Source organism: Stegodyphus dumicola, chromosome 11, assembly GCF_044657685.1.
Source record: "Stegodyphus dumicola isolate Sdum_Otavi_A_Nest chromosome 11, ASM4465768v1".
Classification (NCBI taxonomy): domain Eukaryota; kingdom Metazoa; phylum Arthropoda; class Arachnida; order Araneae; family Eresidae; genus Stegodyphus; species Stegodyphus dumicola.
The window spans coordinates 71,461,253-71,472,741 of NC_140778.1; positions in this window are offsets into that span (position 1 = coordinate 71,461,253).

Consider the following 11,489-nt stretch of genomic DNA (forward strand, 5'->3'; position numbering starts at 1 on the left):
TTTATTATGTCTAAAGACATAATAAAAATTTAAAAAAAAGTTCTTTTTTTTTCTTTTTTTTTTTAACAACTCAGCCACTCAGAAATTTTTTCCAGAGCTCTGAGAGTTCTTCCCCCTCGACTCAATCATCAAAACAAGACAGAACAAATTGTTTCTAGTAGGAGCTCTCGCTTACTTATTTAAAGTATTCGCGTTTCAGCTTCAGATCAGTCTGTGTTGTGCACTCAACTTGGATACACGCTGCTCTCTCCTGGAAAGAGCTTCTCTGGAGGTATGAGAACATTGCTTCATCTAGGGAGATGTTTTCATTGGATGGATGCTCTCTTTCTCTACCCAAATCTGGAACCCATGATGTTTTCTCAAGACGAATTCTTTGAGAATCTCTTACCATTTCGGAATGTTAGCTAAGATGGATGTTTCTTTTCGTATTTCGAAGCTATTTATTGATCAAAGGAGGAGATTCCAATGGAATGACTTACGAATTTTGAAAATGTTACCCTTTGAATATTTTGGGGGAAACTCTATCCTTTGAGTCGATACTAGAACGCCCTGAGTGCCGGCATAGTTCTAGGAGAACTATGTTTTTCGAGATCGATTCCCACTTTCGTCTACACAGAAATACTTTTCACGAAAGGTAGGTCCTCTTTCACATTCCTGTTTTTCAAGTATTTGTTCAAAGTATTCCTTTTTAAACACTTTCGAGAAAAACATTGTATGATTTTCTGTTTGTCATGAATCTATAAAAAAATTTCAATGCTCAGTTTTATTGCTATATATCCGACGCGATTCATATATTTACTATATGTTTTAAATGAGATCCTCTCTTAAACATGAATTTCCTATTAAGAGGAATTATTATTATTAAGAGGAATAGAATCCTGTTATTATTTTCCTAAACTCATGATCCTTTTAAAATATGTGTGTGTATGTGTTGTAGAGTTAACTTTCTCTCTTACGAGCTAGTTTTGATTTTTCTTCAAGGGGTGTATTTTTTTTTTGATATCTTCTCTACTCTCTCGTGGTCGCTGAAAATCTCGTGATCGCTCAAGCAAAAATGGTTAATTTTTTTCACTCAAGTGATTTTCGTGCGACAGATCTAAATTTCCTCCGTTTGAGAGCTATGAGTCCAAATTTACAATTCGCTTATACAGCTACGAGGAAATTGGGCAATGTTGATCTGAAGCGGAATGTCTGTACACATCACGTTTAGAGACCTATTTCTAAGGGATCTCAGAGAAAACATTTGACACATTTTTGAAAAAAAAATTCAAACATGTCGTCTGAAGCAGGCTCATGTTGAGAGATCAGAGATCGAACAACAGGTCTCCATTGTATTCAGTGGGAGACCCGTTGTTCACCCGTAGACAAACACGGATGCTCTAAACTTTTTCTTACCTTAACGGTGTTGTTTGAAATGAATAGGACAAACAAACCGTCATAGCTATGAAATGAAATACAAAACCGGTGGATAATTTCTAGAATAAGGACACTTTTACCCAGCTGGATATACAGCATGGACTCAACGCAAACGAAACAGGAAAGGCTTCCATAGATAATAGAGAGTCCATTCTTAAGAATAGGGTGATGTTTCGTCGATCGAATCGGCTGGAAAAAACATTTCTAAAAGCTGAGAAATATGTTAGCATGCCTTTATAGAATCTCTTTCTAGGAGGGAGAAGTGTGTATCCAGGTCGAATCCACTGCACAGACTGATTTGAAGTCGAAACTCGAGTGGTTTAAATAGATAAGTATGAATTCCTTCTAGAAAGTATTTTGTATGTCATGTTTTGATCATCGAGTCGAAGGGGAAGAACTCTCAGAGCTCTGGAAAAAATTTCTGAGTGGCTGAGTTGTTAAAAAAAACCTTTTTGTTAATTTTTATAATGTCTTTAGACATTATAAAAATTAACTACATACCCTTTTTGTTTAGGATGATGTCTCATTTTTTCTAAAAATAGATCATATCTCACCCTCTCTAAAAATAGACCGTAACTCATTGTTTTTCTTGGAATTCTATTTTTAGAAAGGATGAGTCATGATCTATTTTTAAAAAGGGTGAGACATCATGCTAAACAAAAAGGGTAGGTAGTTAATTTTTATAATGTCTAAAAACATTATAAAAATTAACTTTTTTTTTTTTTTTTTTTTTTTTTTTTTTTTTTTTTTACACAACTTAGCGATTGAGAATTTTTTTCTGAGCTCTGAGAATTCTTTCCCATTCGACAGCGAACACGATTTCGTTTTTACTTTCACTTTCAATTCCTTGCTTATCTATAAAAACATTCCGCCTTTCAGTGCAGATCCCTGCGGGCTATTGAAGAGGCAACACATTTCTCTCTCTCTCTACTCAATCTGGATCCAGGATGCTCTTCAGAGGAAATTCTTTTAGGAATTGTTTACAACTTCTGAATCTTAGATGAGTTGGTTGTCAATTGCTCGCTTATCTATAAAAGCATTTCGTGTTTCAATGCAGATCCGTGCTGGTTGTTGAAGAGACGACATTTCTCTACTCAATCTAGACCTATGATGTTTTTAAGAGGAAATTCTCTTAGGAATTTTTGAGGACTTCTGAACATTTTATGAGTTGGATGTTTCTTTTCGTATTTCGAAGCACTTTGTCAAAGAAGAATATTAAATTTGGATATCTTTTCTAACGTCTCGTGGTCGCTGAAATGGGGCAAAAGGATTTCTGTTCGGCTAGACCCCCCTCTTTACGCTGTGATTTCAAAACTGTCCTCCTAAATCCCTTCACGGATCAGCAACGAGAATCTAAAGCAAAACGTTTCTATTGATTATCTATTTCTAAAGGATCCCAGAGATATTTTTTTAGATTGGTTTTTATTTTCTGAGCTCAGAAAAAAAAATCTCTCACAGACAGTTTATTTATTTATTTTTTTTTTTTTTTTGAACTCCCTGAAATAGGTCTCAATCGAAACGGTCTGAACTCAAATCCTTTCCGTTCTACAGGTCCCTCCTTTTACGTTGACCAATGAGGTGGGAGGGGGGAGGGCAGATCGTGAGATCTATTAGTTCAACTCATTGCAAACTTTTATTCATAATCATGAACAGCACTAAAAACTTATACAGAAAAAAAATTACAGACGTCCACCTTCAGCACACCCAACACCAACACATGTGGTGAACGAAAAAACACATGGTCAAGAAAACTCTTTAGTCAATGTTACAGTTACATATGAAAATTTAAAAACAATAACACAGCAAAAAAAAATGTTCTGAAAATTCACACACTTAATTTTAAAAAATTAAATGCACATTATTACAGTTATTAGCAATGACAAATAATTATTACACTTTTCTTTCATAATTTAAATTGATTTTTTTACCAATTTCTGAGCTATCACCAGGCCACTGAAATGCTAAGTTCAAATCCAATGTATTGGACTGGTGCAGCCATCTACTGACAAGATAGTGAAATGTAAAGTGTTCTAACAGATCCATTTCCGTTCCCACGACAGACAACATATTTGAGATTTACAGAGGTATGAGAGACGAGCTAGAGGAACTTTTTCTTTCCGTTAACAATGTGAAAGGATCTTCCCAATTTCAAAATTGTCTGTTATGAAGAAACCATGATTCAAGTTGGAGGTTTTAATTTAAAATCAACCTATTTTTTGAACACTCGAGGAAGGTTGAGTTCTGTTTTCTTTCTTTCTTTCTTTCTTTTTTTTTTTTTTTTCAAACCACCGTGGTATAACTATAAACAAAAGCAATTCTTTGTTTTCATGTAAGAGGTCTAGCTAGATCCATCAGGATAAACAGACCATGAGAGTTGAATAAAAAATACTGGCGCCTGATGATGGTTCAGTGTCCAACCTCCACGATAGAGATTGAAAGAAATAGGGTAAACAAAGTGTCACAGATATGAAATGAAACGGGAAAAGCGTAGAAGGAATCTCTCTTGATGCCAATTCCTTCCAGATCAGGGAAACGTGTGTCCCAGTGGGTCCACAGCAGGGACTGAACTGAAGCTAAACGCGGAATGCTTCATTAAATAATGGAAAGTCTATTCTTAAAAATAGGGTGATGTCCCGTCGATCCAGTCGGCTGGGAAAAATTTCTCAGACCCCAGAAGAAAATTCTGAGTCAGTCCCGAGAGCTGACATTGCTCTAGGCTGAAAATGCTTTTTCAAATCTATTCCCGCTTTCGTCTGGATAGAAATAATTTTCATGAAAGGCATGTCCCATTTTCATTTCTCAAGTAGTAGTTTAAAGTATGCTTCTAAATATTTCCGGGTGAAATATTGTCAAATTTTCTGTTTATAGAGAGAAACTGTATTAAAAATGTTTTTAGTTCCTAATGTTGTTACCATACCTCCCCCCCTCTCTTTGAACACTCGAGAAAGATCGTGTTGAGAGATCTTGCTCTAGTTTTCTGAAATCACCCTGGTATGGCTAAAGCGAAACTTGGAAGGCTGTCAATAAAAAACATTTTTCAGATTTGCTTTCAACTCAAAAAAAAAAGTTACTCAGAAAAAGCTACCAGAATCCAAAAGAGCTATGAGAATTTCCAGAAAGGGGGACAGAAAATAGACATCCAGGTGAGTCCACAGCACGAACTGCACGGAAGTGAAACGGGAAAGTCTTCCATAGATAATAGAGAGTCCATTCTTAAAAATAGAGGGATGTCTCGTCGATCGAGTCGGCTGGCAAAAAAATTCTAACAGCTGAGAAAAATGCTCGCATACCTTCATAGAGGATCTTTCCAGAAAGGAGCAGTGTGTATTCAGGTCAAATCCACAGCACAGACTGATTGGAAGTCGAAACGCGAGTGGTTTAAATAGATAAGTGTGAATTCCTTCTAGAAACAATTTGTTCTGTCTTGTTTTGATGATCGAGTCGAGGGGGGGGAGAACTCTCGGAGCTCTGGAAAAAATTTCTGAGTGGCTGAGTTGTTTAACAAAAAAAAAACACACTCTGTAATAATTTTTATAATGTCTTTAGACATTATAAAAATTAACTGCATACCCTTTTTGTTTAGGATGATGTCTCACATTTTCTAAAAATAGGTCATGACTCATCCTTTCTAAAAATAGAATTCCTAGAAAAACAATGAGTCATCTCTTTCTTGGAAGTCTGCATTTGAAGCATGTTGAAACATGTTGCGACTGATTCGAACCAAAATAGGAGAGGTAAAGTTAATTTTTATTATGTCTAAAGACATAATAAAAATTTAAAAAAAAGTTCTTTTTTTTTCTTTTTTTTTTAACAACTCAGCCACTCAGAAACTTTTTCCAGAGCTCTGAGAGTTCTTCCCCCTCGACTCAATCATCAAAACAAGACAGAACAAATTGTTTCTAGTAGGAGCTCTCGCTTATTTATTTAAAGCATTCGCGTTTCAGCTTCAGATCAGTCTGTGTTGTGCACTCAACTTGGATACACGCTGCTCTCTCGTGGAAAGAGCTTCTCTGGAGGTATGAGAACATTGCTTCATCTAGGGAGATGTTTTCATTGGATGGATGCTCTCTTTCTCTACCCAAATCTGGAACCCATGATGTTTTCTCAAGACGAATTCTTTGAGAATCCCTTACCATTTCGGAATCTTAGCTAAGATGGATGTTTCTTTTCGTATTTCGAAGCTATTTATTGATCAAAGGAGGAGATTCCAATGGAATGACTTACGAATTTTGAAAATGTTACCCTTTGAATATTTTGGGGGAAACTCTATCCTTTGAGTCGATACTAGAACGCCCTGAGTGCCGGCATAGTTCTAGGAGAACTATGTTTTTCGAGATCGATTCCCACTTTCGTCTACACAGAAATACTTTTCACGAAAGGTAGGTCCTCTTTCACATTCCTGTTTTTCAAGTATTTGTTCAAAGTATTCCTTTTTAAACACTTTCGAGAAAAACATTGTATGATTTTCTGTTTGTCATGAATCTATAAAAAAATTTCAATGCTCAGTTTTATTGCTATATATCCGACGCGATTCATATATTTACTATATGTTTTAAATGAGATCCTCTCTTAAACATGAATTTCCTATTAAGAGGAATTATTATTATTAAGAGGAATAGAATCCTGTTATTATTTTCCTAAACGCATGATCCTTTTAAAATATGTGTGTGTATGTGTTGTAGAGTTAACTTTCTCTCTTACGAGCTAGTTTTGATTTTTCTTCAAGGGGTGTATTTTTTTTTGATATCTTCTCTACTCTCTCGTGGTCGCTGAAAATCTCGTGATCGCTCAAGCAAAAATGGTTAATTTTTTTTCACTCAAGTGATTTTCGTGCGACAGATCTAAATTTCCTCCGTTTGAGAGCTATGAGTCCAAATTTACAATTCGCTTATACAGCTACGAGGAAATTGGGCAATGTTGATCTGAAGCGGAATGTCTGTACACATCACGTTTAGAGACCTATTTCTAAGGGATCTCAGAGAAAACATTTGACACATTTTTGAAAAAAAAATTCAAACATGTCGTCTGAAGCAGGCTCATGTTGAGAGATCAGAGATCGAACAACAGGTCTCCATTGTATTCAGTGGGAGACCCGTTGTTCACCCGTAGACAAACACGGATGCTCTAAACTTTTTCTTACCTTAACGGTGTTGTTTGAAATGAATAGGACAAACAAACCGTCATAGCTATGAAATGAAATACAAAACCGGTGGATAATTTCTAGAATAAGGACACTTTTACCCAGCTGGATATACAGCATGGACTCAACGCAAACGAAACAGGAAAGGCTTCCATAGATAATAGAGAGTCCATTCTTAAGAATAGGGTGATGTTTCGTCGATCGAATCGGCTGGAAAAAACATTTCTAAAAGCTGAGAAATATGTTAGCATGCCTTTATAGAATCTCTTTCTAGGAGGGAGAAGTGTGTATCCAGGTCGAATCCACTGCACAGACTGATTTGAAGTCGAAACTCGAGTGGTTTAAATAGATAAGTATGAATTCCTTCTAGAAAGTATTTTGTATGTCATGTTTTGATCATCGAGTCGAAGGGGAAGAACTCTCAGAGCTCTGGAAAAAATTTCTGAGTGGCTGAGTTGTTAAAAAAAACCTTTTTGTTAATTTTTATAATGTCTTTAGACATTATAAAAATTAACTACATACCCTTTTTGTTTAGGATGATGTCTCATTTTTTCTAAAAATAGATCATATCTCACCCTCTCTAAAAATAGACCGTAACTCATTGTTTTTCTTGGAATTCTATTTTTAGAAAGGATGAGTCATGATCTATTTTTAAAAAGGGTGAGACATCATGCTAAACAAAAAGGGTAGGTAGTTAATTTTTATAATGTCTAAAAACATTATAAAAATTAACTTTTTTTTTTTTTTTTTTTTTTTTACACAACTTAGCGATTGAGAATTTTTTCTGAGCTCTGAGAATTCTTTCCCATTCGACAGCGAACACGATTTCGTTTTTACTTTCACTTTCAATTCCTTGCTTATCTATAAAAACATTCCGCCTTTCAGTGCAGATCCCTGCGGGCTATTGAAGAGGCAACACATTTCTCTCTCTCTCTACTCAATCTGGATCCAGGATGCTCTTCAGAGGAAATTCTTTTAGGAATTGTTTACAACTTCTGAATCTTAGATGAGTTGGTTGTCAATTGCTCGCTTATCTATAAAAGCATTTCGTGTTTCAATGCAGATCCGTGCTGGTTGTTGAAGAGACGACATTTCTCTACTCAATCTAGACCTATGATGTTTTTAAGAGGAAATTCTCTTAGGAATTTTTGAGGACTTCTGAACATTTTATGAGTTGGATGTTTCTTTTCGTATTTCGAAGCACTTTGTCAAAGAAGAATATTAAATTTGGATATCTTTTCTAACGTCTCGTGGTCGCTGAAATGGGGCAAAAGGATTTCTGTTCGGCTAGACCCCCCTCTTTACGCTGTGATTTCAAAACTGTCCTCCTAAATCCCTTCACGGATCAGCAACGAGAATCTAAAGCAAAACGTTTCTATTGATTATCTATTTCTAAAGGATCCCAGAGATATTTTTTTAGATTGGTTTTTATTTTCTGAGCTCAGAAAAAAAAATCTCTCACAGACAGTTTATTTATTTATTTTTTTTTTTTTTGAACTCCCTGAAATAGGTCTCAATCGAAACGGTCTGAACTCAAATCCTTTCCGTTCTACAGGTCCCTCCTTTTACGTTGACCAATGAGGTGGGAGGGGGGAGGGCAGATCGTGAGATCTATTAGTTCAACTCATTGCAAACTTTTATTCATAATCATGAACAGCACTAAAAACTTATACAGAAAAAAAATTACAGACGTCCACCTTCAGCACACCCAACACCAACACATGTGGTGAACGAAAAAACACATGGTCAAGAAAACTCTTTAGTCAATGTTACAGTTACATATGAAAATTTAAAAACAATAACACAGCAAAAAAAAATGTTCTGAAAATTCACACACTTAATTTTAAAAAATTAAATGCACATTATTACAGTTATTAGCAATGACAAATAATTATTACACTTTTCTTTCATAATTTAAATTGATTTTTTTACCAATTTCTGAGCTATCACCAGGCCACTGAAATGCTAAGTTCAAATCCAATGTATTGGACTGGTGCAGCCATCTACTGACAAGATAGTGAAATGTAAAGTGTTCTAACAGATCCATTTCCGTTCCCACGACAGACAACATATTTGAGATTTACAGAGGTATGAGAGACGAGCTAGAGGAACTTTTTCTTTCCGTTAACAATGTGAAAGGATCTTCCCAATTTCAAAATTGTCTGTTATGAAGAAACCATGATTCAAGTTGGAGGTTTTAATTTAAAATCAACCTATTTTTTGAACACTCGAGGAAGGTTGAGTTCTGTTTTCTTTCTTTCTTTCTTTCTTTTTTTTTTTTTTTTTCAAACCACCGTGGTATAACTATAAACAAAAGCAATTCTTTGTTTTCATGTAAGAGGTCTAGCTAGATCCATCAGGATAAACAGACCATGAGAGTTGAATAAAAAATACTGGCGCCTGATGATGGTTCAGTGTCCAACCTCCACGATAGAGATTGAAAGAAATAGGGTAAACAAAGTGTCACAGATATGAAATGAAACGGGAAAAGCGTAGAAGGAATCTCTCTTGATGCCAATTCCTTCCAGATCAGGGAAACGTGTGTCCCAGTGGGTCCACAGCAGGGACTGAACTGAAGCTAAACGCGGAATGCTTCATTAAATAATGGAAAGTCTATTCTTAAAAATAGGGTGATGTCCCGTCGATCCAGTCGGCTGGGAAAAATTTCTCAGACCTCAGAAGAAAATTCTGAGTCAGTCCCGAGAGCTGACATTGCTCTAGGCTGAAAATGCTTTTTCAAATCTATTCCCGCTTTCGTCTGGATAGAAATAATTTTCATGAAAGGCATGTCCCATTTTCATTTCTCAAGTAGTAGTTTAAAGTATGCTTCTAAATATTTCCGGGTGAAATATTGTCAAATTTTCTGTTTATAGAGAGAAACTGTATTAAAAATGTTTTTAGTTCCTAATGTTGTTACCATACCTCCCCCCCTCTCTTTGAACACTCGAGAAAGATCGTGTTGAGAGATCTTGCTCTAGTTTTCTGAAATCACCCTGGTATGGCTAACGCGAAACTTGGAAGGCTGTCAATAAAAAACATTTTTCAGATTTGCTTTCAACTCAAAAAAAAAAGTTACTCAGAAAAAGCTACCAGAATCCAAAAGAGCTATGAGAATTTCCAGAAAGGGGGACAGAAAATAGACATCCAGGTGAGTCCACAGCACGAACTGCACGGAAGTGAAACGGGAAAGTCTTCCATAGATAATAGAGAGTCCATTCTTAAAAATAGAGGGATGTCTCGTCGATCGAGTCGGCTGGCAAAAAAATTCTAACAGCTGAGAAAAATGTTCGCATACCTTCATAGAGGATCTTTCCAGAAAGGAGCAGTGTGTATTCAGGTCAAATCCACAGCACAGACTGATTGGAAGTCGAAACGCGAGTGGTTTAAATAGATAAGTGTGAATTCCTTCTAGAAACAATTTGTTCTGTCTTGTTTTGATGATCGAGTCGAGGGGGGGGAGAACTCTCGGAGCTCTGGAAAAAATTTCTGAGTGGCTGAGTTGTTTAACAAAAAAAAAACACACTCTGTATTAATTTTTATAATGTCTTTAGACATTATAAAAATTAACTGCATACCCTTTTTGTTTAGGATGATGTCTCACATTTTCTAAAAATAGGTCATGACTCATCCTTTCTAAAAATAGAATTCCTAGAAAAACAATGAGTCATCTCTTTCTTGGAATTCTGCATTTGAAGCATGTTGAAACATGTTGCGACTGATTCGAACCAAAATAGGAGAGGTAAAGTTAATTTTTATTATGTCTAAAGACATAATAAAAATTTAAAAAAAAGTTCTTTTTTTTTCTTTTTTTTTTAACAACTCAGCCACTCAGAAACTTTTTCCAGAGCTCTGAGAGTTCTTCCCCCTCGACTCAATCATCAAAACAAGACAGAACAAATTGTTTCTAGTAGGAGCTCTCGCTTATTTATTTAAAGCATTCGCGTTTCAGCTTCAGATCAGTCTGTGTTGTGCACTCAACTTGGATACACGCTGCTCTCTCGTGGAAAGAGCTTCTCTGGAGGTATGAGAACATTGCTTCATCTAGGGAGATGTTTTCATTGGATGGATGCTCTCTTTCTCTACCCAAATCTGGAACCCATGATGTTTTCTCAAGACGAATTCTTTGAGAATCCCTTACCATTTCGGAATCTTAGCTAAGATGGATGTTTCTTTTCGTATTTCGAAGCTATTTATTGATCAAAGGAGGAGATTCCAATGGAATGACTTACGAATTTTGAAAATGTTACCCTTTGAATATTTTGGGGGAAACTCTATCCTTTGAGTCGATACTAGAACGCCCTGAGTGCCGGCATAGTTCTAGGAGAACTATGTTTTTCGAGATCGATTCCCACTTTCGTCTACACAGAAATACTTTTCACGAAAGGTAGGTCCTCTTTCACATTCCTGTTTTTCAAGTATTTGTTCAAAGTATTCCTTTTTAAACACTTTCGAGAAAAACATTGTATGATTTTCTGTTTGTCATGAATCTATAAAAAAATTTCAATGCTCAGTTTTATTGCTATATATCCGACGCGATTCATATATTTACTATATGTTTTAAATGAGATCCTCTCTTAAACATGAATTTCCTATTAAGAGGAATTATTATTATTAAGAGGAATAGAATCCTGTTATTATTTTCCTAAACGCATGATCCTTTTAAAATATGTGTGTGTATGTGTTGTAGAGTTAACTTTCTCTCTTACGAGCTAGTTTTGATTTTTCTTCAAGGGGTGTATTTTTTTTTGATATCTTCTCTACTCTCTCGTGGTCGCTGAAAATCTCGTGATCGCTCAAGCAAAAATGGTTAATTTTTTTTCACTCAAGTGATTTTCGTGCGACAGATCTAAATTTCCTCCGTTTGAGAGCTATGAGTCCAAATTTACAATTCGCTTATTCAGCTACGAGGAAATTGGGCAATGTTGATCTGAAG